The sequence below is a fragment of the Leptonychotes weddellii genome, chromosome 13 (assembly GCF_054177405.1).
Source record: "Leptonychotes weddellii isolate Sample4059 chromosome 13, ASM5417740v2, whole genome shotgun sequence".
NCBI lineage: Eukaryota > Metazoa > Chordata > Mammalia > Carnivora > Phocidae > Leptonychotes > Leptonychotes weddellii.
This window is the reverse complement of record NC_138381.1, coordinates 49,688,672-49,700,688: the sequence shown is the minus strand read 5'-3', so window position 1 is coordinate 49,700,688 and position 12,017 is coordinate 49,688,672. Positions and strand designations below refer to the sequence as shown.

At 38.7% G+C, this 12,017-nt stretch overlaps 1 protein-coding gene across 1 annotated transcript in view; it reads left to right on the top strand.

Moving 5' to 3' along the window:
• Window positions 1–10,436: 10,436 nt before the first annotated feature.
• EPB41L3 (erythrocyte membrane protein band 4.1 like 3) overlaps window positions 10,437–12,017 on the top strand; it is a 49,501-nt gene continuing 47,920 nt past the window's right edge. The window contains exons 1-2 of the mRNA XM_081802548.1: window positions 10,437–10,563; window positions 11,704–11,746. The gene's annotated coding sequence lies outside the window, so the exon portion shown is untranslated. The remainder of the gene's footprint in view (window positions 10,564–11,703; window positions 11,747–12,017) is intronic.

Below are 12,017 nucleotides of genomic sequence, written 5' to 3'. Positions count from 1 at the left end.
GAGAAAGCTGACTGCTTGTGGATTTAAAGAAAGGCTGGCAATATATGCAGCATCCGGACAGAAGAAATTCTGTGTCAGCCCTCTCTGAGAATACTGCCTGAATCACATGTGGGATCAGTACAAAGGCTGGAAGATCCCATTAAGTCCTGCTCTGAGGGAATTGATTCTGGCAGTAGCAATGTGGATAATACTTACTAATTACTAAACTGGGCATTGAATGTACTGTAAGCCAGGAAGCCCAAAAAGGAAGTAGATGCACATAAGGCAGCTGGTGTCATCTCTTGGTTCTTAGACCTTCCCAGCCACACATCTCTCGAGAGGGTTTATAGACCGTTGTCACTGACCAGACACCATAATCTTTTATTCCTACATTGACTGCAGCCCTTCGTATTTTCCAGGTATGGATTAAAAAAAAAAAAAAAAAATCCATTCTCCACTTAAATTTCAGGGCAGACAGTGTTAGAGTGTTTTTCTATCAAGAGTTCAAAAGAAAAAAAGGAAAACCCAGGAAAAGCTGACTTACGTAGAGTCCAGGTGTCTGATTTGGGCTCAAGACCTGGCCTAGCTGGATGAGCATTTTAGATGGTCCTGAACCTCAGGTAAATTGTGATGCAGTCAGTTAGAAATAAAAAAAATTCTAATTGACCTTTGGAAGGAAGGGAAATAGAAAAGCATTCAGTGCAGAAAAATGCAATTAGGGAAGGAAGCATGAAAAAAAAATGGGATTTTGCTTCATGGTTAATCCAAGATAATGTGAGGGAAAATTATTCAAATCATGCCATTAGCACTTACCAGGCACATATGTTGAATGCCTGCTGTATCGGGGAACAGTGTTATCAGGAGCATTAAAAAGATGGACAGTTTGCTGTCTTTGGGAGCGGAAATACAAGTTCACAACATGTAACAATACATGGAAGAATTTAATTTCCAAAAGAAAATTAGTGGTCTATTTGAGGAAGATGTATGGTAGAAAGAATAAAGTACTTCTAGCATTGACACACCTTCAAATTTCAAAATAGCTAAAATGAGGTACAAAAGTGTCAGTTTTCCTAAAAGTTCTCAATATCAGACATTTTCCCTTATGTTAACACAAGTGGTTTTAAGCCTAAGCCGATACAAGAGGGCCCCCCCCGCTATTTTTCAGTGCGGTAGTTTAAAGAAATGCATATATTGGGACGCCTGGGTGGCTCAGTCGGTTAAGCGTCTGCCTTCAGCTCGGGTCACGATCCCAGGATCCTGGGATCGAGTCCCCGCATCGGGCTCCCTGCTCCGCAGGGAGCCTGCTTCTCCCTCTGCCTCTCTCTCTCTCATGAATAAATAAATAAAATCTTAAAAAAAAAAAAGAAATGCGTATATAAATTCTGAGGAGACTTAAAGTACATGCACACCCTGGTGCCGGCTTGGTCCCCGTCCCCTTCCTGAGAAAGAGGGACTGATGATGAGCTCCTGTTCTCAGGCAAAGCAACTCGCCCTGCCTCATTTTCTTCATGATTGTGCGGCTTCGGAGAGGTAATAACTATAACCATCTTCCCGAGTGAGGAGATTATATTTGACTTCACCAATTTCTCTAATTTCAGCATTTAGCCTTTGCTGGAGGAGAGCTTCACTCGGGCTGATTCATAACTTTGTGAGACTGAAGCAAAAAACAAATCCTATTGTTAAGTCTCGTGCGAGACTTAGTCTGTGCTACCTGCTTGGGCGCACGTGGTCTCAAGCACAGGTTAAGAACTGCCTTCTGGAGACCGGAGCATCACGGCCGTGCTCATTTCAGGGAACACGTGCAGAAGTAGCTGTTTGCAGGTCACCTGAAGGTCATGTGTGAGAACCTCCTCCCTTGGCCTTCCCCAGGGCTCAGGGCTGTGTGTTTGCTCCTCCCAGTTACCGCCCTCACCTGCGAGGGAAGGGGTAGTACCTCTGCCCTATTGCAAAAGGGGAAACCAAGACCTTTGTTAACCTCCCTGGGCTTATTCTTTAGTAATGTGGCAGGTTCTTGAGTACAAGTTTATATTTAGCTCAAAAGGGAAAATGCCATCCTTTAAAAATCAGCTCAGACATTTCTATTTTGCATATTTTATGCATGGCTTAAAATGCAAGTTTGTTTTCTTAATAGTTTTGTGGTTTATCATTTCTCATTTGCATTGTTTTATTTCAGCATTTGGCTGGTTTATCATTTCTTCCTTTTTTTGGTTTTTCATTTCTTGAGAACTTAATTTCTTAAGAACTTACATTTCTTAAGGAAATATGTTGGATTAGATTTTAATTGTGTATATACATAAATTTTATCATAATGCAGCTATGAGTGTCAGTATGAGAGGCCTAGAAGAAACTGCTTTGGGGCTAAACTCAATCTGAAAAAGTTACACATTTTCTCAAAAAAAAACTTGCTTTAGAGTCCTCATATTTAAGAGTTTTGGGTCATAAAAATAATTTAACTTAAAGTGAACATTTCAACTATGCCTGCATGAATCACCTGGGAATCTTGAAAACATAAATGCCTTGGGCCCAGCTTCAGAAATTTTGGTTTGATAAGATGGGTTTCTGGGCATTGGCATTTTTTAAATACTCCAGGATCCATGGTTGAAAACCTTGAGTTTAAAATATTGCTTCTACAACATTGGTTATGATATGCTAGTGAAAAAAACTTTTCATGAAGTTTTATCAAGTTACCTTTTTAATCTCTTAACAGTATTTGACCAAAATGAGACTCCGTAAAAGATAAATACAGGAGGCATGATGCCTCTAGGGAATGTCTTTTTATTTATAGTCAGTAGGGATGTAAGGTACATGCACAGAGAGACAGCTGTGATATAAGGTAGGATATGGGAAGTGCCCTCTTCGTGCTGTAATGCATGATGCCCAAAGGACAGAGAGAGAGAGAGAGAGGCTGGGAGGACAGGAAATGCTTTAAAGAAGTGGCACTGGAGAAGCCTCATGAAGATGACCGAGACTTGACAGGCAGGAGGCAAGGTAGAGCAAATGGGGACATTGAGAGCATCAGAATGGGGAGCGGCCGAAATGAATTGAAACACATCAAACCTGTTTAAATCCATGAGTTCATAGTGATCATATAAAACAAAATTTCTAGTTGGTGACATTGGATGGATGATGCTGGAGAGGACCTCATTATCTTAAAATTGGATAAAGGAGAAAAGGAGTGAGCATTGATCCTGACTTTCATCAGCAAACTGTGTTTATGCAACAAATAATACTGACAAAGAGAAGTATCTCCTCATAGACTTACTCCAACTAATAAATGCAGGAGGCATGATTAGGATTCAAATATGCTCATCTGGCAACCTCAAATTAATGGATCTAGGGCAATGATCATCAGTGACTGCCAATATCACACACACACACAAAAAGTAAGCATCATTTGATGTCTCCTGATGAAACTGTACAGCATCACTCAGTGGAAACCAGTCAAACCAGAATCGGATCAGGCTTCTAGATATAACTGCCAGGTTTCAGAAGATACAGGAGACAGAGGAACACATTAAATTATACCATGGAGATGCAGACAGTGAGGTCTAGACTTAGAGACCTGTACAGGAAATTGACCTGGTCTCTTAAATTAATTTCAAGGATAAAACCAAGATAAATGGAGAACTTGCAGACTGAGGCTAAAGAGATGCGTCAGCAACTTGTAGCGTGTGGACTTCCCAAACTGAAAAAGAAACCAAAATCTTTGAAACAGTTGGGGAAATTAAAGTACAGACAATCTCTGACTTACGGTGGTTAATTTAACTTACGATTTTTTGACTTCATGATGGTGCGAGAAAATGACATGCGTTCAGCAGAAACCGTACTTCAGATTCTGAGTTTGGATCTTCTCCTAGGCTAGCGATCTGTGATAGGTACTCGCCCATGATGCTGGGTCCAGGCAGCAGCTACAGCTCCCAGGCAGCTGGGCCAGCGCGAGGATAAACAACCGATACACTGAGGGCCATTCTGTTTGTCACTTTCAGCACCCTATTCGTGGAACTACCTGAGATAATGCGATGCTGGATTATAGAATAGGCATCGCATTAGATGATTTTGCCCAACTCTAGGCTAATGTGAGTGTGGTGAGCATGTGTAGGGTAGGCTAAGCTGAGCTATGACGTTTGGTAGATGAGATGCATTAAGTGCATTTTTATTTTTTATTTTTATTTTTTAGATTTTATTTATTTTACAGAGAGAGACACAGCCAGAGAGGGAACACAAGCAGGGGGGAGTGGGAGAGGGAGAAGCAGGATTCCTGCCGAGCAGGGAGCCTGATACGGGGCTCGATCCCAGGAATCATGACCTGAGCCGAAGGCAGATGCTTAATAGACTGAGCCACCCAGGCGCCCCTTAAGTGCATTTTTAACTTAAGACATTTTCTTTTTCTTTTTTTTTAACTTAGGATATTTATTTTTCTTTTTTAAATTTAGGATATTTTCAACTTACACTCAGTTTATGGGGTGCAACCCCACTGTAAACTGAGGAAGATCTGTACTGATTAGATATTTGATGATATTAAAGACATTGCTAGTTTTGTTTAGATGTGATAAAGGTATTGAGATTACATTTTTTTTTAAAGATTTTATTTATTTGAGAGAGAGAGGGAGAGTGGGGAGGAGCAAAGGGGGAGGGAGAGGGTCCACGCTGAGCACAGAGCCCAACGCCAGGCTTGATCTCAGGACCCTGAGATGATGACCTGAGTCAAACCCAAGAGTCGGGCACTCAACTAACTGACCACCCAGGCACCCCAAGATTACATTTTTAAAAAGAGTAGAGTTACATACTAAGACATAAAGAGATAAAATTATTGCTGAAATGCTTCAGAATAACCAGGGGAAGGATGAATTGAGTGGAACTCCAGATGACCCAAGGTTATGGTCTTCAGAAGGCATTTGTTGAAATTGGGTGACAAGTTTGCAGGGCTTCGTTATATTGTCCTGTCTACTTTTGTATATGTTTGAAATCCCTCATACTAAAGCATTCAAAATTAATTTTTTAAAATTACTCTTCTAATGGACAAATAAAATTAACAAATTTTATTACAGACTTACCAGGTGATACTGGTTGATGAGCAGTACATTGAAAACCAATGTTTTACAGACAGTATTGTTAAAGATACTGAATGACCTTTGACTTGTGGGAAGTTTCATTGATGCTACAGAAAAGCTTATTTCATTTGCTGTGTTTGAGTGGTGATGGTGGATGTATCCTCTTGAATTTAGTGCCCAAAGCAAGCACAGCCTCTGACCTTAGCTATTCCATCATCATGTTGTTCATAGTTTGGATTCCCTAATTGTGTGATGTAGATCTTGAGCAATCACTTCAACCGTCACCCACCTTCTGTTCGTTACCAGATCATATTGGGTTTGCTTGCAGGCATTTTAGACTCGGGGTTCCTGTGTGTACGTACATAGGATGAGAAACATAGCAGCTTTTCCTCGAAGGATTTCGCTTTTATCATTGGTATGTGTTGCGACTAACGTTTTTTATTTTTCCAACATGTTTGCTCTCAATAAAAATTTTAAGTTTTCATTTACTCATGATAAAAGTAAAATCATTTGGAGCTTAACTGTATTAATCTCTTTAAGTATTTAATAAATTATTAACAATTTAAAATAAGACATTAAGTATTTTTGTCAGTGTTCCTCTTTTTAATTAATATACCTTTTTTTGAGCAGTTTTAGGTTTACAGAAAGATTAAGCAGAAAGTACAGAGCCTTCTCATATAACCCCCTCAAACTCCCTTCTCCTGCCCCCCCTTCCATATTTTCAACATTTTATATCTGTGTGCTACATTTATTATAATTACTGAAATGATGTTGATACGTTTTATTAATTAGAGTCCATAGTGTACATTAAGGTTCACTCTTTGTACATTCCATGGGTTTGGACAAATGTATAATGACATATATCCACATATAGTACCATTCAGGGTAGTTTTATTATGCTAACAATCCTTTGTTCTCCACCTGTTGACCTCTCCCTCCTCCCTAACCCCTGGCAACCACTGATCTTTTTCCTGTCTCCATAGTTTTGCCTTTTCCAAAATGTCATATAGCTGGAATCATACCTACAGCCTTTTCAGATTGTCTTCTTTCACTTAGTAATAGGTATTTGAGGTTCTGCCATGTCTCCTCATGGCTTGATAGTTCATTTCTTTTTAATGTGAATAATGTCCCATTTTCTAGATTGTAACACAGTTTATTTATCCATTCACCTACTGAGACACATCTTGGTTGCTTCCAAGTTTTGGCAGTGTTGCATAAAGCTGCCAAAAGTATCTACATGCAGTTTTTGTATATACATAAATTTTCACCTCCTTTGTACCAAGGAGTATGATGGCTGGATCATATATTAAGAGTATGTTTAGTTTTGTAAGAAACTGCTAGACTGCTTTCCAAAGTGGCTCGCCATTTTGGATTTCTATCAGCAAGGAATAAGACTTCCTATTGTTCCACATCCTTGCCAGCAATTAGTGTTGTCTGTGTTTTGAATTTTAGCCATTCTAATAGGTGCGTAGTGGTGCCTTGTTCTTTTAATTTGCAATTATCTAATGGTATTTGATAAACATCTCTCCACATGTTTTTCTGACATCTCTATGTCTTCGGTGAAGTATCTGTTGAGATCTTTTGCACAGTTTTTAATTTGGTTGTTTTCTTATTGTTGAATTTAAGAGTTCTTTGTGTATTTTGGGTACCATTCCTTTATCAGATAGGTCTTTGCAAATATTTTGTCCCATTCTGTGGCTTGTCTTTTTATTCTCTTAAAGTTTTTCTCTTTTGACACACTTTTCCTAACATTCAACACTGTCATGAGTCAATATGGAACATTTTTAAATTAAAAACGTTAAGGAGAGTTCATATTGCTTGGGGGATTTACCGTTCTTTAGATATTTAAAGTCTTTGTTGGACTGTAATATCCCCATTTACTTTATCAGAAACAGAAACCTAATTTTTTAGTGGAGAAAAGAGGGCAGAAAGAATGTGGTCTACCATTAGTTTAGTTTGTTACTCTAGGAAAGCAAAATCGACTTTTCTAGATGTTCAGAGATTAATAGTGAATGGTATATATGAACTATGAATGTCCTTGAGTCAGAGATATGACTTAACTCACATGAAACAGCAAACAAGACTAAAAATTATTATCTTCTCTGGTTAGGTAAATTATCTGTTAATTTAGAAAAACCTCTGTCAACATTGTTTACTCAGTTCTTGACTCGTTACGGCTATAATATAAACATGCCCAATGACAGTAAAGTACCTAAATTTGATCACTTAATGAATATCGTGTCTTCAGCAACCAAATATTTAATCTAAATTCTTTAAAAGTTTCAGTCTGATTGTTGAGCTTTAGTCAAATACGTTAGATGTTGTTACCTAAAGATACACAGATGTCGATAAGTAGAAATAATTGCCTTGAAAAGTTGAACAGTGTGCAAAAAAATAATATTCTGAGTTAGAAGAATCAAGAATTTGGGAGAGTTCGGAGTGATGCTATCTAGGGCTGGAAAGTAGATCCAACTCCATCCACTGGCAGTCTTTCTCATCACATGTGCAGAAGGGTGCTGAAGCCACATCCAGTCTCCATGAGAAAGAGCCTTGTAATCGTTAATGTTTGCCGTGACACAGGGGACCCAATCATAGCCTCAAGCCCATGACAGCCTTGCTCCATAGAATCTTACATCCTCACTCCAGGATGAGAAAATGAAGACCCAAGTAATTTAAAAGGCTTTTCTAGTGTCATCCAGCTAGCTGGTGGTTGTGGTGATATTTAGCAGGTAGGAATTTTATTGTTTATGTATAACCATCTATGGTAGATCCTGGACTACTGATCTTGGTTCTTAGGAGGGAAAAAACAAACTTTGGTGTGAAGAATGGACCACTATGTAATTGTCTTAAGAACTGTTTGTAGTGTTCGAAATATGTTTAAAATATTCAGTAAGAAAAAATCTGGTCTATTCAAAAAAGAGCTACGAATCATTAATAGAAATCAAATTGTGAGAAGCCAGAAAAGTATGATCTAGTTAGTACAGTGGTCTGTGCTTGAGCTAGTCCATGCCACCTGTGAGACGAAGGGAAGAACATAGCAGCCAGGAGACAGCTAATTAAAACAATGCCCAAGGCAGCCTGCTGCATATTCAGAAAGAATTCTACAATTGAGGGGCTGCTGGGTCAGAGAATAGAGAAGACTTTACTTATTTGTATTTGTTTTGTTTTGTTTTACTTTTACTCATTGAGAAAGTACTTGGGCCAGACACTGGTATGTGTTTGGGTATGTACAGGGGGTGGTGTACGTGTGTGTAAAAACTGTAGTCTAGCTAAAGCAGTTAGGTAGTAAGCAGGTAATTAATATCTAAAGAAAGAGCGGGACATGTTAATACTGAACTGCTTATTGGCACCATGAGGAGTTGTTTATTTGCTCCAACAGCAAAAATGCGTACATAGTAAGTTCTACATTACGGATCCTGCTACTTGTTGGTCACCTGGGCTATAATAGCTAATGTTTATGGAATACTTGGTATGTGCCATCACTGGACCCAAGTTTGAATACTTCGTTTTATTTTAATGTCATCCATTCCAAAGAAGAAGGTAGTTTCATACCCATTTTACAGAGGGAAAAACAGAGAGCTTCACATAGCTGCAAAGAACATAGTGAAGATTCAAACCCTGGTTGATCTGCTAAAGCCACCACTCCGCGATTACATAATACTGCCTCTCTCATCTGACTTCTCTGAACCTCTGTGTTCTTCTCCGTAAACTGAAGATAATACCAGTAGAAGCCATCGGAAGAAGCAATTTTTTTTTTTAAGGCTTTATTTATTTATTTGACAGAGAGAGACACAGCGAGAGAGGGAACACAAGCAGGGGGAGTGGGAGAGGGAGAAGCAGGCTTCCTGCCGAGCAGGGAGCCCGATGTGGGGCTCGATCCCAAGACCCTAGGATCATGATCTGAGCCGAAGGCAGACGCTTAATGACTGAGCCACCCAGGCACCCCAGAAGAAGCAATTTTTTTTATGACAACGTTATAATCTGTTAAACATTATTCAGATGTGATAAGCTGTTATTTACAAATAAAAGATTTAAACCGGTGAGCAGCATTTCATTGTCCTACCACTTATTCATATCCATTGAACAATGTTATTATGTAGTTTTGCTAATATGTAATTTATTTTCATGCATTATTAAACTTTTTTCAAACACATCATTGATTATTTAGCTAGCTACAGTTTAGGCTTTACTTTTCTATCATAGATTTATCTTTTTTACTAAATAGTCATGCTTCAGGGGGCTGAGCAATTAACTTCCAATGTAATTACAGTTGCATAATAATACACAGCACTTACAGGTTTCTGAATACTTATTATTTTGGCATGCACATTGTCTGTCAATTTTTACATCTCTCATTGTTATTACATTAAATCTTAAAGACAAATATGCTTACTGTATTAGGTGTCAAGTGTTTGTACGATACAAACAAAACATGGCTTAATTTAATTGTTGCCAGTCCATCCATCTCAGTCCCCAAGGCCAGGTTGAAAGACCTTTGAAGGATTCCATGAAAACGTGATACTGGGTATTCCAGTAAATTAAGCTGATAGATTTTTGTTCCTCAGATGACTGTCTTTTTCCTTTCTGCAAGTGACTGTGTTACGGTAAAAAATGTAGCATGAATATCTATATCTTATATTTATAAATGTTAACTAAAATCTTTAAACTTAACATTTTATGTCTAATAGGAAGGATTTCTCAAAAAGAAATAAAGAGAAAGTTGAACACTGTAATACAAAACTGAAATTTGTGACCAAAAATCATGAAGTTAACAGAATTTCTAAGTAAGGGTTGGAATAGAAAGTCTTCAGGGGAAGTCTGCCTAAGCTAAGGAATAGGCTTGATTCTTCCCAGGCTCCGAATCTGGTTGCGTGGCGACCGAGTTAGGGCATTCTGAAACACAGCTTTTGCTGGTCCTTTGTATTCTTTGACTCTCAAGATTTTTATGTTTCACAAGATGTTTCAGACTTCCAAGCCCCACATCATTTCCTCAGCTACTTCTGTTTAGAAATCATCCACTCGGGCGCCTGGGTGGCTCAGTCGGTTAAGCGTCTGCCTTCGGCTCAGGTCATGATCCCGGGGTCCTGGGATCGAGCCCCGCATCGGGCTCCTTGCTCGGCGGGGAGCCTGCTTCTCCCTCTCCCTCTGCCACTTCCCCTGCTTGTGTTCGCCCCACTCCCTCCCAAATAAATAAAATCTTTAAAAATTAAAAATTAAAAAAATACCCTCGGGTTGCCTGTACTTACTCAGTGGCACAGGCGAGTTTTGGGTTTGTCTGTTGATTGTAAGGACAGGGTTTTGTAGGTGTCGGCCCACTTTATTGAACCTTGAAGTTGCAGCAAGCAGTATGTTAAATTTTACCCATTCTTATCTGTGGCAACTGAGAGCACTTTATGTGTGTTGACTTGTTCTGCTTTGTTTTCCACAGAAACGCTCCAGAGGCCAGGTGCTGTTTGATAAAGTATGTGAACATCTGAATTTGCTGGAAAAAGACTATTTTGGGCTTACGTATCGAGATGCTGAAAACCAGAAGGTGAGTGATTAAAAGCAATACAAAATGTATGTCTCAAACTACTCATTACTGTAAGAAAGGGAATGAAAACTGAATTGGTAAATCATTTTCTCTGCTTCCACTCCTGTATTTACTCCTTTGAGTCCCTAAATGCTGTTAATCACCTTACTTCCTTATGAAAGATATTGACGACTTCCTTTAATCTTGAATATTCTGGAAAGAGTAAATCCGTTTTTCATGCGTGAGTTATTTATGGTTCTAGGAGAGCATTTTATATGGTTCTTTTCTTGGATGATATATTTCAGTGTATTTGAGCCCATGAAAATCAAATACATTGATACTTACGTAGAATACATGTTCCCTGACTGCTGTCCTATTCTTAATTCATCTTAGTATGCTTTCATATTCTTACAAAATCGAATATGACATGGGTCGTTTGCTGACCAGACCCTTGTCTAATGTATTCAGCAGGTACTTAATGTTTAATGTAATACTTCTGTAGACTCTTACACCTGAGTAATGCAGTCTCTTTGGGGCTTTGCCTCACTAATGCCCACAGGTACCTGAAAAATAAAGAAGAGGAAACTGTTTCCTTTGTGTTTGTGCTAGGAACTAAGTCACAGAAATTTTGCTCATAGATGTTATTTGTTTTGATGTTGTGCAATGAATCATGCTTAATACCTACTCAATTCACTGAACAATGTCTAACTTTGTTATCAAACATCTGAGTTTTCTGATGAGGAAAATAATAAATCTCAAGCAAGTATTCATTTGTTAGGCAAGTGCCTAAGAATCTATAATCACAGAAGTCACTTTGTGGGCCTGAATGGCTAGGACATCAGTGGACATCGTGTATCTTTAATTTATTCTAGTAACTTCATTGAACATAGAATCCACTATTTTTTTTCCCCTCCTCTGTTGCTGTACTAGCTTGAATCTTTGAAGGTGGTGTTGTAAAAGAAAAGAATTTTGTCACGCGTGAATTGTGCACACACACACACACATTTTCTCATTAGACTCATTAGACTCTCAGCTGTGGGGGAAGGACCCAGCTTGGAGGGCCTGCCACCATGCACTTTCAAATACGCTTTAGTGCATGATCATCATCCAGTTATTTTTATTCTTCTCTGGTTCAAATTCAAACTGTCATTTCCGTTTCAGAATTGGCTGGACCCTGCTAAGGAAATAAAAAAACAGATTCGAAGTAAGTTCTTTTGGATTATTTTGCATGGTAGTGTGAAGATTTTTAGAGAGCCGGATTGTCTGAATTGGTGGCCCATACCCACATGGCTAGTGTGAATACAGTGTTTTTAAAAAGACAGAGTAAGCTCTCAGATTTTATCTTTGACAGGTTGGTCTAGCTTAAATACCCGTTTTTAATCATCACAGCTTGGGAATGAAATGACTATGACATTTGACCTATTACCCTGCTTGCACCCAGAATGTGCAATATGATTTAATCAAGTGATGCTCCA